This window comes from Panthera leo, chromosome F2 (genome assembly GCF_018350215.1).
Source record: "Panthera leo isolate Ple1 chromosome F2, P.leo_Ple1_pat1.1, whole genome shotgun sequence".
NCBI lineage: Eukaryota > Metazoa > Chordata > Mammalia > Carnivora > Felidae > Panthera > Panthera leo.
Window position 1 is genome coordinate 74,825,540 of NC_056695.1, and position 15,318 is coordinate 74,840,857.

Sequence of the window (15,318 nt, forward strand, 5' to 3'; positions counted from 1 at the left end):
CAACCCCAGACCCTTTACCTTTGAGTTTTGCCCTTAAAAACTCTCACTTGCAAGCCATCGGGGACTTGGGGACCTTGAGTATTAGCTCCCTGTTCTCCTGGGTGGTGCCACGCCAGCAAATAGCCTGTCTTTGTTCACGGCAAAAGCTTGGCATCAGCTTTTTATTGGCTTCCTGTGCAGCGGGTGGACGAACTCGCGGTCCGTTTGGTTACACTTGGTTTGGAAAAACCCACCCTTTGGGAGTCTGAGTATTGAGAAGTAGAAGATGGGAGAAAGTGGTTTACTAATTTACTATTTAATACAGGGAAGTGCTTCTATCGGGGATGCGACGGGTGAGAGTCCAGAGGATGATGGAACCCCCCCTGCCCAAGACTGGCAATGGCAAAAAGCCCACCTCCTCCAGGGCCAGATGGAAAACAGGAAGAGGTGGTGACAGCCAGCATCAGAAGTGGGGACCCTGCAGCAGAAGCGAGAGCCATGGTGGGGGCTGTTCCATCAGATGCCGGGATAACAGGGTGAGAGGCCCTGAAGATACCCACACAAGAGATGAGGCCACTGCTGAAGACACAGCGGAAATAGCAAGGTGTAAGAAATGCCCGAGCCTCCCTTTCAATGCATTCCCCTGCATGCAGAGCAGACGGAAGGTCTGGAAGGAGACAGACACACGCCCAGCTTGGAAAGCTCAGCCGTCCTGGCTCCTTAGAGGGGCTCTAGTCAGCCCCTCCTACAGGCTGACTTGAATCCATGAATCCCTTCAAGGTTCAAGTTCCCTAGCCAAGGATGCGATGGCCCCAGCTTGGTTCAGGTGGCCCCTCTGGATGCTCAGCTGTGGCCGAGGCCCCAAGGCACAAGGGGTTTTGTTTTGATTTTTTAAATTGTTTTAAAGTTTATTTATTTTAAGAGAGAGAGAGAGAGAAAGAGCCGGGGAGAGGCAGAGAGGAAAGTTGAGAGAGAACTCCAGGCTGTCCGCACAGAGCCCTACGCGGGGCTCGATCCCACAAACCATGAGTGAAATCATGACCTGAGCTGAAATCAAGAGTTGGACGCTTAACTGACCAAGCCACCCCGGTGCCCCGAGGCACAAGGATCTCAGGGGAGCTGTTAGGATCCCGCTCCAGACAGGGTCACTGTAGACGCAACCCTCATTTGACGGCCTGGGCGGTGGTCTTTATTTTCAGCTTTACTTTGCAAACCAAGATACCAAAGCTCTGTAAGATGGAAAACTTCCCACCTATTGTGTGACGGTCAACAGCTACGTGGAGTCACGTGGATCTGGGTTCAAATCATGGCTTTATACTTCACTGGCTGAGTGACCTCAGGCTTGCAGTGTGACCTCAGTGTTCTCGTTTGTGTAAAGGGAGTGGCAATATAGACCTCATTGCGTTTTGGGAAGATGTAATGAGATAGACACATACACATGTGCACACACACACACACACACACACACCTCTAAGAAATCTGGTGCTCAGAACACCAGCTCCCAGCTGCTTTTGTCTGCATGCCGTGACCCAGTTAGTTCATAGAAGGCTTTAGCCACGTCAGTGAGAGCTTCCCCATTTCATCGAATAAGCGTGTTCTAATGCATAAGGTTGCCCAGAGCGATCAGCATTACATGGGAAGATGGGGTTCGGACCCTCCAACCTATGCATTGCCAACGCGGAGTGGAGGTGGGGGCGAAACTGTTTTGGGGAAAAAATATCTTACTCTCTGGTGGATAAGGCACAGATATACATGTGGAATATAAACAAATATGAAGTAAATCTTCGGTGTTAAAATCTCATGGTGGGGAGGCGGGGATTGGGGGAAACTATCTAAAAGCCTCCCTAGGCAGGCCATAAATGATGTGTCCTCAGGTCCCCCTGGACTTTCTAGAGAGCTCGAGGGGGAAGGTGACTCAGCCTCTGATCTGAGGGTAGCGTGGGCCACGGCAGACTTGGTGTGGGCTTCCACATTCGATCGAAGGAATTGGAAGTCCCAGCTGCCTGATTTCTTCTGCACACACATCCTTGGGATTTGGGGTGGTGATTTCTTATCCATCAAGCGTGGGAGTTAAGGGAGGTGAGGCCTGCCAGCCACCGTAACTGGCACGTTTTTGTCTCCCCGTGCCCACTGCTCGCATCAGCCCTATTTTACTCACCGCCAAGTCTTGGAACATTTTCCTCATTCTTGATTTTCACTTCAGGCCCCTCTCCCGTCTCTTGAGCCCCTCCTCTCCTCTCCCATCACGTGCCTGATGACTTTTTCCCGGGTCCTATCTTCCTCCCGCAAAGAAGACCCACCCAGCCAACCAGTGCTGGGCCTGGCTCGTCTGCCCTCAGTGTTCTCTGAGGGCAAATCAGATGGCTTATCTGCCCCTGAGTCCTGTTTACTCATCCTCAGCCGTGACAGCAAGGCCATCAACGATTATCTCTGGGCCTCATCAACGATTATCTCTGTGCCCCGGCCCCCGGCAACAACTGTGTCACTCAAGGGTGGTCCTGGCTCAAGATTTCCAAAGCAAGACACAGCTCCTCCTTCCCGCACCACCCCAGAGCACGGCGTGTGTGCTCAGTCAGGCCCAGACTGGGGTAACTGTATTCCCTCAATCTCCGCCTTGCGGCTAGCCTTCCCGTACAATTATGAATGGGACTTGGAGAAAGGCAAGGGGGAGGTGACCACTGTCACCCTCAGCACACACTCGACACTTGCCTCCTTCACAGACACCTGCCTCTGCTTTGTCTCACTTCACCTGTGGATTCGCCCACAGCCCCGCCTCTGAACCCCTTTGGATTTGGTGTTGGTGCGCATTCACTCGGTCAGTCCCTCGGCAAACGTTTATTAATCACCTACTGTGTTTGTCTCCTGGGGCCTGCCCTGACAGAGGCGCACAAAATGAGTAACGTGAAGCAGCAGCAATTATAGTCTCACAGTTACGGAGGCTAGATGTCCAAAATCAAGGGGTGGCCGCACCATGCTCCCTCGGAAGGCTCGAGACAAGGATTCTTCCTTGCTTCCCCTTAGCTTCTGGTGGTTCTTGGTAATCCCTACAATCTTTGGTTTGCAGGTGCCTCACACCAATATACCCCATGTCTTTGTGTGGCCGTCACCCGACGTGTCTTTCTGTCTCTTCACACGGCCTTCTCCTTCCTCGATGCCTATGTCCAAATGGCCCACGGTTTGGAAAAGCATGAGTCATTGGAGTGAGGTCCACCCTACTCCAGTGTGACCTCGTTCCAATGTGATCCTATCTACCAAGGCCCTATTTCCAAACAAGGCCCATTCAATTTTACAGAGGAGGGGTTAGGCTATCAAGACATCTTTATGGGAACACGATTCAAGCCACGACACTTCGTATTTGCCAAGTCTTCTGTTAGGCACCAGCACGGGCCTGATGAGTCCACACCCTCAAGGTACATTCATGCCACGAGGTTCATCAAACTGACTCCTTGTTTCTGTCCAGTTAGAATCCCCAGGCTGAGCTGCCTGGATCTCAGACTCTCTCTCTTGCCTCTAGGGTTCAATTTCCCAGGATTCTTTTTGCTTTATTTATTTATTTTTAGATTTCCGCAATATCTGCGCCTAATCCCTAGGAAATAGGAAGGTTAGTGCAGCGGGGGTGTCCGTGTAAACCTCTGCCAGGGCGAGGCTGAGATGCCGGCTCAGGGTTTAAGAAGAAGAAACGGGAAAAGGAACTGAAAAAGGGAACAAGGAAAATCACCCGTCTCGGGTTCTCTTAGGGAAAAAAAAAAAAATTTCAGTCATTTTCAGGGGAATCCTTACTTTCAACTGCACAACACCACCCAATTTTCCCTCCGGAAACTGGCAGAGTCAACAGATTCCCAGAGAACTGGATTACAGGAAGGGCTGCCTGGCAAACCTTTGCTGCGAAGGGCCCGGGGGTGAGTCCGTCCGGCTCTGTGGGCCGTCGGGTCCTCGTCACCCCCACAGCTACTCCACTCCGCCACTGTGGTGGGAGAACAGACACGGACTGTATGTGAAGGAATGGAGACGTGGCTGTGTTCCAGTGAAGACTTATTTATGGAAACAGGCGATGGGCTGGGTTGGAGAACCAGAAAGTGCCTCGAGTGGAGCCAGGAGCAGGTGGCTGAACCGCATCTGCACAGCTGGCGGCAGCTGGCGCACGTCTCGCCGTGGGAATCTCCACTTCTCCAACTGCCCATCCCCCACATCCTGTAAGAAAGCCCTCTTTCCTACTGACCCGCGCTGGGTCTCCCCTTGCCCTCCTTGACGGGTCCTGGGGCCACAGAGCACAACCCCAAACTCTGTCGCACCCAGGAACCCTTTGACTATTTATATCCTTACCACCAAGTGAACCACTCTTAAGTTCTTACGATTATTCCTCGGCCAGCATGGTTTTAATTGTCTTCCCTTTTCAGGTTCCCCTTAGCTTGTGGGGTGTTGGCACAGAGTGTGTTTGAGCTGTTACCTCACAAAGTCACGTGCAGGGCGAGGTGCCTGGCCTCTGAGCCCCATGGGATCCTCACCTGGGGACAGGTGAAGGATGCCACCCTCGGGGGCTTTCTGCCACAGGAAACGGAAGCGATTTGTCACAAAGGTGCCTGGCACTCTGATGGCCCCGGGTAAACGATTAGCGTCTTATCCTGGGACACCAGAGGGAATGGTCAGAACATGCTGGACCCCTGAGATGGTGCAGAGAGCAGGGGAGTCCAACCTGACATGTAGAAATGGCCCTCATAGTTATACAGACCCAGAGGATTTAAAGCCAGGCAAGTGGGGGGGGTCCCTGCTGAGTCCACCAGCAGATACTTATCAGGGCACGTTTGGCATGCATCAAGCCATGTAGACGCACAACGAGCCAGCAGAGGCCAGAACAGAAAATCCTGGCATCAGGGACCTTATCAACAAGGGGGTTGGTCTCCTGACCATCCTTGCTTCAAAGGAATAGAGCAGGGGTGCCTGGGTGGCTCAGTCGGTTAAGCGTCCGACTTCGGCTCGGGTCATGATCTCGCAGTCCGTGGGTTCGAGCCCCGCGTCAGGCTCTGTGCTCACAGCTCGGAGCCTGGAGCCTGCTTCAGATTCTGTGTCTCCCCCTCTCTCTGCCCCTCCCCGGCTCACGGTCTGTCTCTCTCTGTCTCTCAATAATAAATAAACGTTAAAAAAATTTTAAAAAAAAGGAATAGAGCAAAATCTCAACCTTGTGCTTCTCTCTGGGATGCCCTAAGCTTTCTTGTGTCTCCTCAACTGTGCTAATTCTGTTCTTAATGAATTCCATGTGCAAAGTGTGCTTGATTAGAAGGGTCGGGGCTGGGTTGGGGTTGGAGACAGCCTTGGGTATCTTGTTCTCCATGTCTCTGTGTCTCTGTGTCTCTGTCTCTCTTTTTCTTCCCATCCCCCTCTTCCACACAGATCCGAAAGGTATGAAACCATTTATTTTGTTTAAAAGGAAGTCAAAACTCTTCATTCCGCTCCCCTCTCTGTTAAAATGGAGGCTTTGCACACTACCTGTCCAGATTCTATAGGAAGCCCAGGGACTGAACTCAGCCTCACGTGATATTTGTGATATTGGGACCACTGGAGAATAAATCCTTATTACCAGTAGGGATGGGGAAGCGGGCATGAGAGGCTCTATGAAGGAGGCGGTGAGGGCCCTGAGATCCCCAAGCAGAGGGAATAGTTTGTACAAAGACTTGAAATGAGCATCAGATTTGAACGTCTCTGACCTGAGGATCTTGCACGATTCAACAGTGTTCTCACGGGGTGCCTTTCATGGAAAACGAAAACTACACTGGCTCCTGACTGGTCTCCTGATTAACGCTCTGTGGACATGCAGGCTGTGGGGTCTGATGTTTAATCTAGATTATCCTCACAATTCATGATGTTTACTGAGAACCCACAACATGCCAGGCACTGTGGTAGGAAATGGAGGTATCCTCATATCAGCTTGGCTTCTCTGGAAGCAGATGCTAAGGCTGAGTTTGGGATCCAAGGTATTTATTTGGGGCCAACACTTATGAAAGGAAGGGGAGGAAGAATTTGAATTAAGAGGCAAGCAGAATGGAGCCTCCATTCACCTCGGCACTAGTAACATCCAGGGTCAGACAATTCTTTGTGGTGGGGGACAGTCCTGTGCATTCAGCCGCATCGCTGGCCATCACCAGTTGCACCTCCTTAGGTTATGACAACAAAAACTGTTTCCAGAAATCGCCAAACGTCCGGGCAGGAGCACTGTGAACAATCACCCTTGGTTCACAGCCACCAGGTGCCGGGCTCTGGGGCAAGGAGCGTCCATTAGACTGGCTCCAGCGTGGGCTGAAGCGCCCAGGCCTTCATAGTCTATCCCTCTCCACCACTGGGAAGGACTGACTTGGGAACAGAGGTCTACCAGCCACGCTCCTCACAGCCAAGCGGCACTTCTGTCCTTCCGTAAAGGGCACACGCGTGGCTCCTGTCCTGCCTACAGTCTAAGCTTGCACCCCTCAGCTCCACGAAGCTCCTCCGGGGTCCCAGCTCACCCTGTGTCTCAAGGAGCCATCTGGAAGAAGGAGGTTAGCAGGACCAGCCACAGCCCCTGCCATGGCAGTTGACTACAGTCGATGCTCATCTCCCTCCCCCACTGTCTGTTCTAAGTTCCCCTCATCCTCAGCGACCACCCCACCCCAGGTGATCATGTGTGACCGGAGCTCTGCTCATTGGGGGGGATTTGTCTAGTTATCGTCCTTCAAGGCCACCCCTAGGTGGGACTGCCGTCCATGTTCGGCTTGTACCCACATAACAACTGACTCTTCCACGCCGAGCTCGGATGTCGTTCCATCCCCTTCAGCTGGTCACACAGCACCCCTCGTGCAGACAGAGGCATGGGGGAGCCTGGGGGGCCCCCTGGTGTGACGGCCGCAGCGCCGCGACGGTCTGCACCACCTACCTGTGCCCTCCGGGGCTGCTCCGTCTGTGCTGCCTTACCCCCATCTCCTGAGACATGGCTGCGTATCTCGTCCAGCCTTATGACTCAGTGGTTGCGACTGAACCCGGCTCGTGATGGGCGCCTCCAGCCCAACAGTCACGTCCTGGTCATCAGTCTGTCCCCACCAGGAACATGCAGCAGTTTTGAAAAGACATGTGATTCTCTACTGCAGCTGGCAGGGCCTTTGGCTAACAGCCAGCGTCCTGCCCAGGATCTGCCCCCCGGAACATGCCATGCGCCGCGTACGGCCCCTCTTCCCATCGCTGACACCCCAGCGGCACAGGGTCTGTTGAGTCATACGCCTCATGAGGCACAGCTCCCCGCACCAATGCCTGGACCCGCCGCAGACCCGCTCTGTGCCCTGTCCCCACTCGCATCGCCCGGTCTGTGGGATCGAAGTACCACCCGACATGCCACCGGGGCTCCTACAAGACCCTGCAGAGGCCCACCAGATACAAGATGCCCACCTCGTGGGCGGTACCCAGGCAGGTCTCTGGCCACACTTTGACCTGTTGACGCCATATGATTTTGGTATTTTTCCCATTCGTCTCTACAAGATCATACAAAAGGAGGTGCGCGAATCTGACTGGTGACCCTGGTGCCGAGGTGTTAAGAGCGCCCCAGGACCCATGAGAAGGCGCTGATGTCACAGGGGTGACTAAGCGCTCACAAGGTGGCCCAAAACAGCCCACAGAGGCCCCACACCTCCCACGTGGCTGCGTCTGCAGGCTCCCCTACCTGCCCTGATGATGCTCACTCCTTTTGTCAGAGGACAAGGGTTGCTATGGTGACAAAGAATGAACTCCGAGGGTCTGTGCAAACGGGGTAACGGGGAAGAAAAGATCTTAGCTCATGTAGACGGTTTTCCAAATGATTCCTTTCAACGTATCTGAAAAGTCACTTCCGTCACCCACGAAGACCGCAGAGGAGGCAATGAAAGCGGAAGATGAACACAGGACTGTGGGGGACGCATCCGCCTCGTCTTCATTCGGTGATTCTGGTGAACCCTGGGGTCCCGGTCTAGGATTCTAGGTTGGGGGGCGGGGGCGGGGGGGAGAACTAATAGTAGCAAAGTCCCTTAAGGGTACACAGTCTTTGGAGAATTACCAAGTAGGTTAGCACCCGCTAAGCCCTTTATCCCCGCGGGGAAGCGTGTGTGCGAGGCTGGCCCGGAAGGTGCCACCGCCCATCTCCGCATCTGGCACAGCACGGAGCTGCGGGGAGTGGCCCCAGGCCATACGGTCAGTGGGAGGCAATCGCCGGGGCCATTCCCCGGGTCCTCAGACAAGGCGGTGCCCGTCTCAGCAGCAGGCCATCTTGCAAGCAGCTTCGAGCCGGAGCCGGGCCCAGAAGCCTGTCCACCTTGGCACCATTCTCCCTGCAGTGAGCAAGCGGTGAGGGTGGCTTCGTCGGCAGCATCCGGAGGCTATCAGCGGCAAATGAGGAGGAAGGAGCAAGCTCGCACCGGCCCCCTCTGGCTTCAGAGAGCCTGATCTGCTGTCGTCTCCAAGGAAAGCAGTGGGGGAGGCAATCTGTGTCACTAACTGCCAGGCCAGGGGGTGGGGCTCAGGAGGGAGTCTGCTGGGGGGGCGGGAAGCTCACCAGAGCACTGAGGTGGCCCCTGCCTGGACTGAGAGGTGGGGACCGTCCAGCAGAGCTGCCCCCCCACGGGGCCATTGAGCCCCGCCCCTAGATGCCAGCCTGGCAAGGGTGGAAGACGGAAGAGACGGCGGGTCCAGAAAATAGCACAGGCCCAGAGAGACGAGTGGCTGGGCCAAGGTCGCACACCTTGTTGGGACACACGCTAAGCGGAAGGAGGGACCGATCGCCAGGTTCCCAGGCCAGGTCTCCCGCCTTTGCCACTCAGCCGTCACGACGGTCCTTACTCCCTTCCAGCGCCGTGCTCCCCTTTGCCAGCAGTGTGCCAACCGTGGGCACCATACCAGCTTCCCTTGGCCCCTCCCCCACCGTCCCCCTCGGCTGGCTCTGCGCCCCGCACCCCGACTCTGGAAGGTTCACAACGCCCGCCCTGCTCGCGGCCATGCAGGCTGGTTGCTGCACACACGCATTTCTCACTCCTCTCCTGCTTCCCTAACCTGTGGGCGTCGAGTCCTGGCAGCTTGTGCTTGTGACATCCGAGTGGCTGTGGCTTTACTTCCCTTGTCCTCTGTCACCTCGGACCCTCGGCCTCCTCACCTGGCCGGCCTCCTTCCCACGTGTGCACCCCCGTGTCCACCAACAGACGCCGTTCGGTCATCCACGCGCCCATTCACGTAACCAGTCCTGGCCGAGGCCCTACTCTGCGCGGGGCGCTGTCCTAGGCTTCACAGATAAGGCCGTGAATAAAATGGAAAAACCCTGTCCTCGTGAAGCATCCCACGGGTGTGGGTCCAATCATCAAGCAAACAGATACAGTGTGACCTAACGATCAACGTGTTATACACGTGCACACGTATTTGCACATATATGTGCACAGAAGACAGAAGGTAGGGAGGGCCTGGAATAAAAGGTTGACATTTTAAGCATTTTGGGCCAAGAAAAACCTTAGGAAAGGGGCATTTGAGCAGACATGTAAGGAGGCCAGGCAGGGACCCACGCAATGCCTGAGGAGTACATTCAAAGCAGAACAAAGAGACAGTGCAAAGACCCTGTGGCAGGAATTGCTTGGTGGGACCAGGGCACACAGGAGGCCAGTGGGGCTGGTGTGAGAGGGGCCCACGTGGAGACCGCGGAGAGCAGGTCGCGGTGGGGGGACCGAGACCCAGCTCCGGAGGCTGGTGCAGGGCATGGGAAGGAACGTGGTTCTTCCCCTGAGTGAGGGGGCAAGCGTCAGGGGGTTTGGGGGTGAGGTCTGGTGAGTCAGGCTCTGAAAGGACCCCTGTGGCTGTCGCCTGCAGCCCCGAGGGAGGAGGAGAGATACGGGACAGCAGCCATGCCGCCAGAGGACACGGGGGGCGGGGGTGGGGTGGTGGGGCACGGTCAGGGTCAGGTGGGCTATGGGGGGGTGATGCTGGGAAGACTCTGGCACTTCGGGTGTGACTGGAGGAGAAGCGGCCAGGGCACCGGCCTAAAGCCTTTGGAGAATCAAGTTGGAGAGTATGCCAGAAGCAAGTTCTGGGGGGGTTGACAGCATCCCAATAGCTCATACTCACAAAGCGTGCGCTGCTTCAGAACAGGTTCATCGTATAGTCTTTCGTGGGACCTTGGCCTTACGACAGTCCTGTGAAGGACGTGTGAGGGCGCACACGTTTCTAAACATAGGACACCTTTCAGGAACGGGGCGTTTGCATCTCAGAGAGGGCACTTGCCTCGGCCTTGCCACTTTACCTTCCACCTTCCTGATTGTGGCATCGCGGAAGTTTATTTTTCTCTCCTGTAACAGCGCCCAGCTCAACGTTCCCGGGCAATCTCCGGTCCTCGAGGGCGGGTGTCCACCCCTGTGTTAAAAACGGTTGCCCCGCTTTTACCTGGAGGGAGAAAGAGAAGTGCGGGGCACGTCCCTTTCCTTGGGGGGACACAACCTCGGGAGGGCACAGAGCACCTCTGGGCCAGCAATGATCTCACGTCCTCTCCTGGCTGTGATGTTCGAAGCTGCTGTTCTTAACTACACCTGGAGCAGGCTACATCTTTTATTTTTTTTTTTAAGGTTTATTTTTATTTTGAGAGAGAGATAGAAACCAACAGGGGAGGGGCAGAGAGAGAGGGAGAGACAGAATGTCAGGCGGGCTCCTTGCTGTTAGCGCAGAGCCCAACGCGGGGCTTGGACCCCGGAGCTGTGAGATCGTGACCTGAGCTGACATCATAGTCAGAAACTTGACTGAGTGAGCCACCTGGGTGCCCCGAATTCTAAAAGAAGATGGGAATGGACGTAGGGGGTCAGTTAGCAGCCTAGAGCACCCTCTCCCCAACTCGCATTGAATTTAGAACATGACTTCGGCAAGACGACAGATCCCCACCGATCTGTTGACGATCTGTTGACGTCTTGAAGGTAATATTTTCGTGGACGTCTTGAAGGTAATACTTTGCTGATTTTTTTCCCCTGCAAAGGGTTGGTAAAAGGAAAGTCACGTTGTATGACGTCCTAGAGAACTTTCTGAAAGTCTTCCTTACCCAACATCTTCCTCTCCAAAATTTCAGCCTCAGTACAGTTTATAAAGATCCTTTTGGGCTGTATTGATTTTCCCAGTTCCATCCAATCTAGTCACCAATTAGCAAGCTAAAGGCCAGTGTAAGACAATTGCTGCTAAGGAATTCCAGCACAGCAGGTGGAGAAGAGGGGGGGAAGGATGAGCATTTGTAATGTACTGTTCCAGCGTGTGTGTGTGTGTGTGTGTGTGTGTGTGTTGTAACATCTTGCTGGCCTTCTTACCTCTTGATAAAAGTTCCTCAAATCACCCAGTGCCCACGCGGTACAGGCTAAGGCTTCCTCATCCCGGCCCCAACCTGCAGACTTTCTTCTATGAGTTTTTTTTTTGTCAACTCGAAAAGGAGGAGCATCATCCAAGAGGCTTCTGCCATTCAATCTCCCCTTGCTGCTTCCTCTCGGATCCACCCCTCCCCTGGCCCTCTCAGGAAAAATACACACATCAGCCCCTTCTGTTTTGTAGTCAGCTATAAACATGGAGGAAGAAACAGCTTCAAGAAGGCGGCAAAGCTGAGGCTTTGAAGGCTAAGAGTCCGCCAGACAGGTGGATGGATGACATTCCCGCATCTCAGAGCGGTGGCGGGGGGGGGGGGGGACCTCCGAGGTCTTCTCCCCCAAATGATGCTTTAAATTTGATGCACAGATATTTGGGCCCATTGAGCACGTTCTCCTTCTCCGTCCCTCCCGTAATAATCCCCACCAGAAGGGCTCAAAACCACTCACTTTCTGTGCATTCTTGACGCACCTTGGATCTCTACACAGGGAAAGCCGTGCCGCTGGCCGGTTGTGCACTGAGCGTGGCAGAGAGCAGGACACAGACCAGCCGGAGCACAGGCAGAGAGGCCACACTGAGAAACACTGCTCCCACCTGAGGCCCCACGCTGCAGACGGGAGCCCAAAGTGCCAGGAACAGGAAGGCGTGAGTTTGATGGAGTGGGGTTGGAGTCACGGTTGGCGCAAGGGGGCGTTGGCCAGGGGTGGGGTCCCCGACCCCCACATCGGTGTGAGGAGGCGGTGGCATGGTGGCCGAGGGGACAGAGGGTCTGAGCCGGCTTTCTGCCTCTGTCACCTCACTCCACGTGTCCCTCCCCTGTTCCTCTGTCAGCCTGTGCCCTCCTCCTCTCTCTGCTCTTCCCATTGGCTTCTGGCATCTGTTTTTGTCCCCTCAAACAGCTGGCCCCTTCTCCCCATCAGGGCTGGTCAAGGAAGGACTGGCTGCGTAATTCACGGGACTGGTGTAAAACGAAGACGCAGGGCCCCGGTTCAGGCAGTAAAAAGTATTCCAAGATGGCTTCACCACGACATCGAGTGGAGCGCAGGACGCGTTTGAGGGCGGGGTGCCACCTGCTAGCTGGCAGGCCGACAAAGCTCCCCGGGTCTCGCCATAGTCATCTCTGTCCACCAGCACCAAGCATGCTGCCTGGCCCACGCCTGGGGCGTCACAGATACTTATTAAACCGAACGGAGCCTACGATTCCTCAATCGGGTCACGTGTCTCTTATACGGTTAGCGCCTGGATTCCATTTCACAACAGGAGTGGAGGGCAGTGTCCGTCACCTGGCCCAAAACTGCTGTTCAGTCAATGGCAGCCGCCATCGGATAGAATAAAAATAATAGTAGTGACCTCTTAGTGGTGCTCACGATGTGCCAGACATTTGTTGAAGTGCTCTCCATAGATACTAGCCTCACCTCTGTGTTCCGTGGCGGGTCTGCCATCATGTCCACTGCACAAAACCGGACTCGTGTACACAGCCTGTAATTTATGGCACCGAGATTTAAATGCAAGCAGCCTGGGCCGAGGGTCTGTGCTCTCAATGAGTTAGCGACTGACTTCCTGACAACATAGTGTGAGCCAGGACCTCCAAAGTGGGTTTGGTACCTGCAGAGGTCCAAGCTGCCTTTCTTTCTTTACTAATGATACTACTTAATTATTTTAAAATGTATTTAAATTAATTTCTCAAATGGTAAAAGACACACGGCATAAATTTTACCATCTTAACCCATTTCTTTATTTAAAAAAATTTTTTTAATGTTTTATTTATTTTTGAGACAGAGAGAGACAGAGCATGAGCAGGGGAGGGGCAGAGAGAGAGGGAGGCACAGAATCTGAAGCAGGCTCCAGGCTCCGAGCTGTCAGCACAGAGCCGGACGCGGGGCTTGAACTCACAGACCACGAGAACGTGACCTGAGCCAAAGTCGGATGCTCAACCGACTGAGCCACCCAGGCGCCCCCCCTCTGAACCCATTTCAATAGCATTAAGTGTATTCACGTTGTACCACCTATCTCCAGGAAGCTTTGCGTTGTGCAAAACTGCAACTCCGGACCCATTAAATACAGCCTCATTTCTCCCTTCCCGCATCCTCATGCAAACACCAGTCCACTTTGTCCTTCTATGAATGTGACTCCTCTAAGCACCTCATCAAAGTGGAAGCAAACAGCATTTGTCTTTCTGTGACTGGCTGATTTCATTTAGCAAAATGTCCTCAGGGATCACCCACGGTGTGGCAGGCATCAGAATCTCCTTCCTTTTCAAGGCCGAATGATATTCTGGCGGATAAAAATGCCACATTCTGTTTATCCGTTCATCTGCTGCGTACTTGGGTAATGTCTGCCTCTCAGCTCTTGTACATAATGCTGCTGTGGCATCCACGTGTCAGTTCAATCCCCTGCCTCAATTTCCCAGAAGTGGAAATGCTGGATCATACGGTGAGTCTGATAGATCTTTGCGTGTCGAGCCATCCCTGCATTCCAGGGATAAATCCCACTCGGTCCTGGTGCAAAATCCTTTTAATCGGCTGCTGCTATTAATACTACTGGCAATTTATGAATATTCTCCTACTAGTAGTAACATTACTCTTTTTTTAAAAAAAATTATTTATTTTTGAGAGAGCACAAATGGGGGAGGAATGGAGGGAAGGGGACAGAGGATCCGAAGCCGACTCCACTCTGCTGACAGCAGCAGAGCCCAACGCTTGGCTCGAACTCACAAACCGAGAGGTCATGACCTAAGCCGAAGTCAGATGCTCAGCCAACTGAGCCACTCAGGTGCCCCAACATCATTATTCTTAATACCTTATGGTACATATATGGTACCTCATAGCAGCTGATAACTGTACTGTTGGAAAGCAGACTTGATCCTCCCGGTTATAAAGAAGAGAAAGCAGTATTAGCCATTTGATAGGTAAGAAAACTGTGAGACAAGAGGGGAAAAGTCACTTTCCCAGGGTCAAGAGCTGCCATATGCAGATGGATTACTGACCAAGCCCCTTCCTTATGGCCCTGACAGAGCTGAGCAGGAGCTGTTGAGTATATGGCCTGTGAGGACAGACCTCAGCAGGTGAAATTAAAGCTCTGTGATTGTCAGAACCGCCTAGAACCACCTAGGGAGGCAAGAGACCACTAGACAGCGTGGCCTCCACTATAGGGGTCTCCCTGCAAAGCTGAGGAAATCTCTGCCGGAGGAAATGCTGTAAGGGAGACAGTTCAAACATCAGATGGGTGTAAGTCCATGGGGGAAGGGGAGGGGAAAAATAGTTACAAACAGAGAGGGAGGGAGGCAAACCACAAGAGACTCTTAAATACAGAGAACAAACTGAGGGTTGATGGGGGGTGGGAGGAGAGGGGAAAGTGGGTGATGGGCATGGAGGAGGGCACCTGTTGGGATGAGCACTGGGTGTTGTATGGAAGTCAATTTGAGAATAAATTATATTCAAAAAATAAATGAACCAAAGAATGAACCAAAAAAAAAAACCCATCAGACGGGTATCAGAAATGAATGTACATTATTTAAAAGCTGCTTTAGGGGTGCCTGGGTGGCTCAGTCGGTTAAGCGGCCCGCTTCGGCTCAGGTCACGATCTCACGGTCCGTGAGTTCGAGCCCCGCGTCGGGCTCTGGGCTGATGGCTCAGAGCCTGGAGCCTGCTTCGGATTCTGTGTCTCCCTCTCTCTGCCCCTCCCCCGTTCATGCTCTGTCTCTCCCTGTCTCAAAAATAAATAAAACGTTAAAAAAAAAAATTAAAAAAAAAGCCGCTTTAGCTTCTACGACTTGATTATTTGTGGGTCTTTTCAGCACGAAGCACTAAAGATAAACAAAATTTTGGAATTACCACAGTGTTCGGAAGCTCCACCTGTATTCTGAAGGAGTGTTATTTACGAGAAATACGTAGAATCTAAAGACGATGCTTCCACTCTGGATATTTTTAAGGACAGCAGCTTTGTCTTACACGTTTATCTCTTACAAGCACAGGATGTGGT

General features: G+C 53.4%; 1 long non-coding RNA gene across 2 annotated transcripts; it reads left to right on the top strand.

The window, feature by feature from the left end:
- The first annotated feature begins 7,698 nt into the window (after positions 1 to 7,698).
- Positions 7,699 to 12,545, top strand: LOC122210820. Of its 2 annotated transcripts, none has more exons than XR_006198281.1 (3): positions 7,699 to 7,910; positions 11,826 to 11,982; positions 12,237 to 12,545. It is a non-coding gene; the product is annotated as an uncharacterized LOC122210820 (long non-coding RNA). The 2 variants fall into 2 exon arrangements; XR_006198282.1 differs by having other exon boundaries at positions 12,258 to 12,545.
- Positions 12,546 to 15,318: the final 2,773 nt, after the last annotated feature.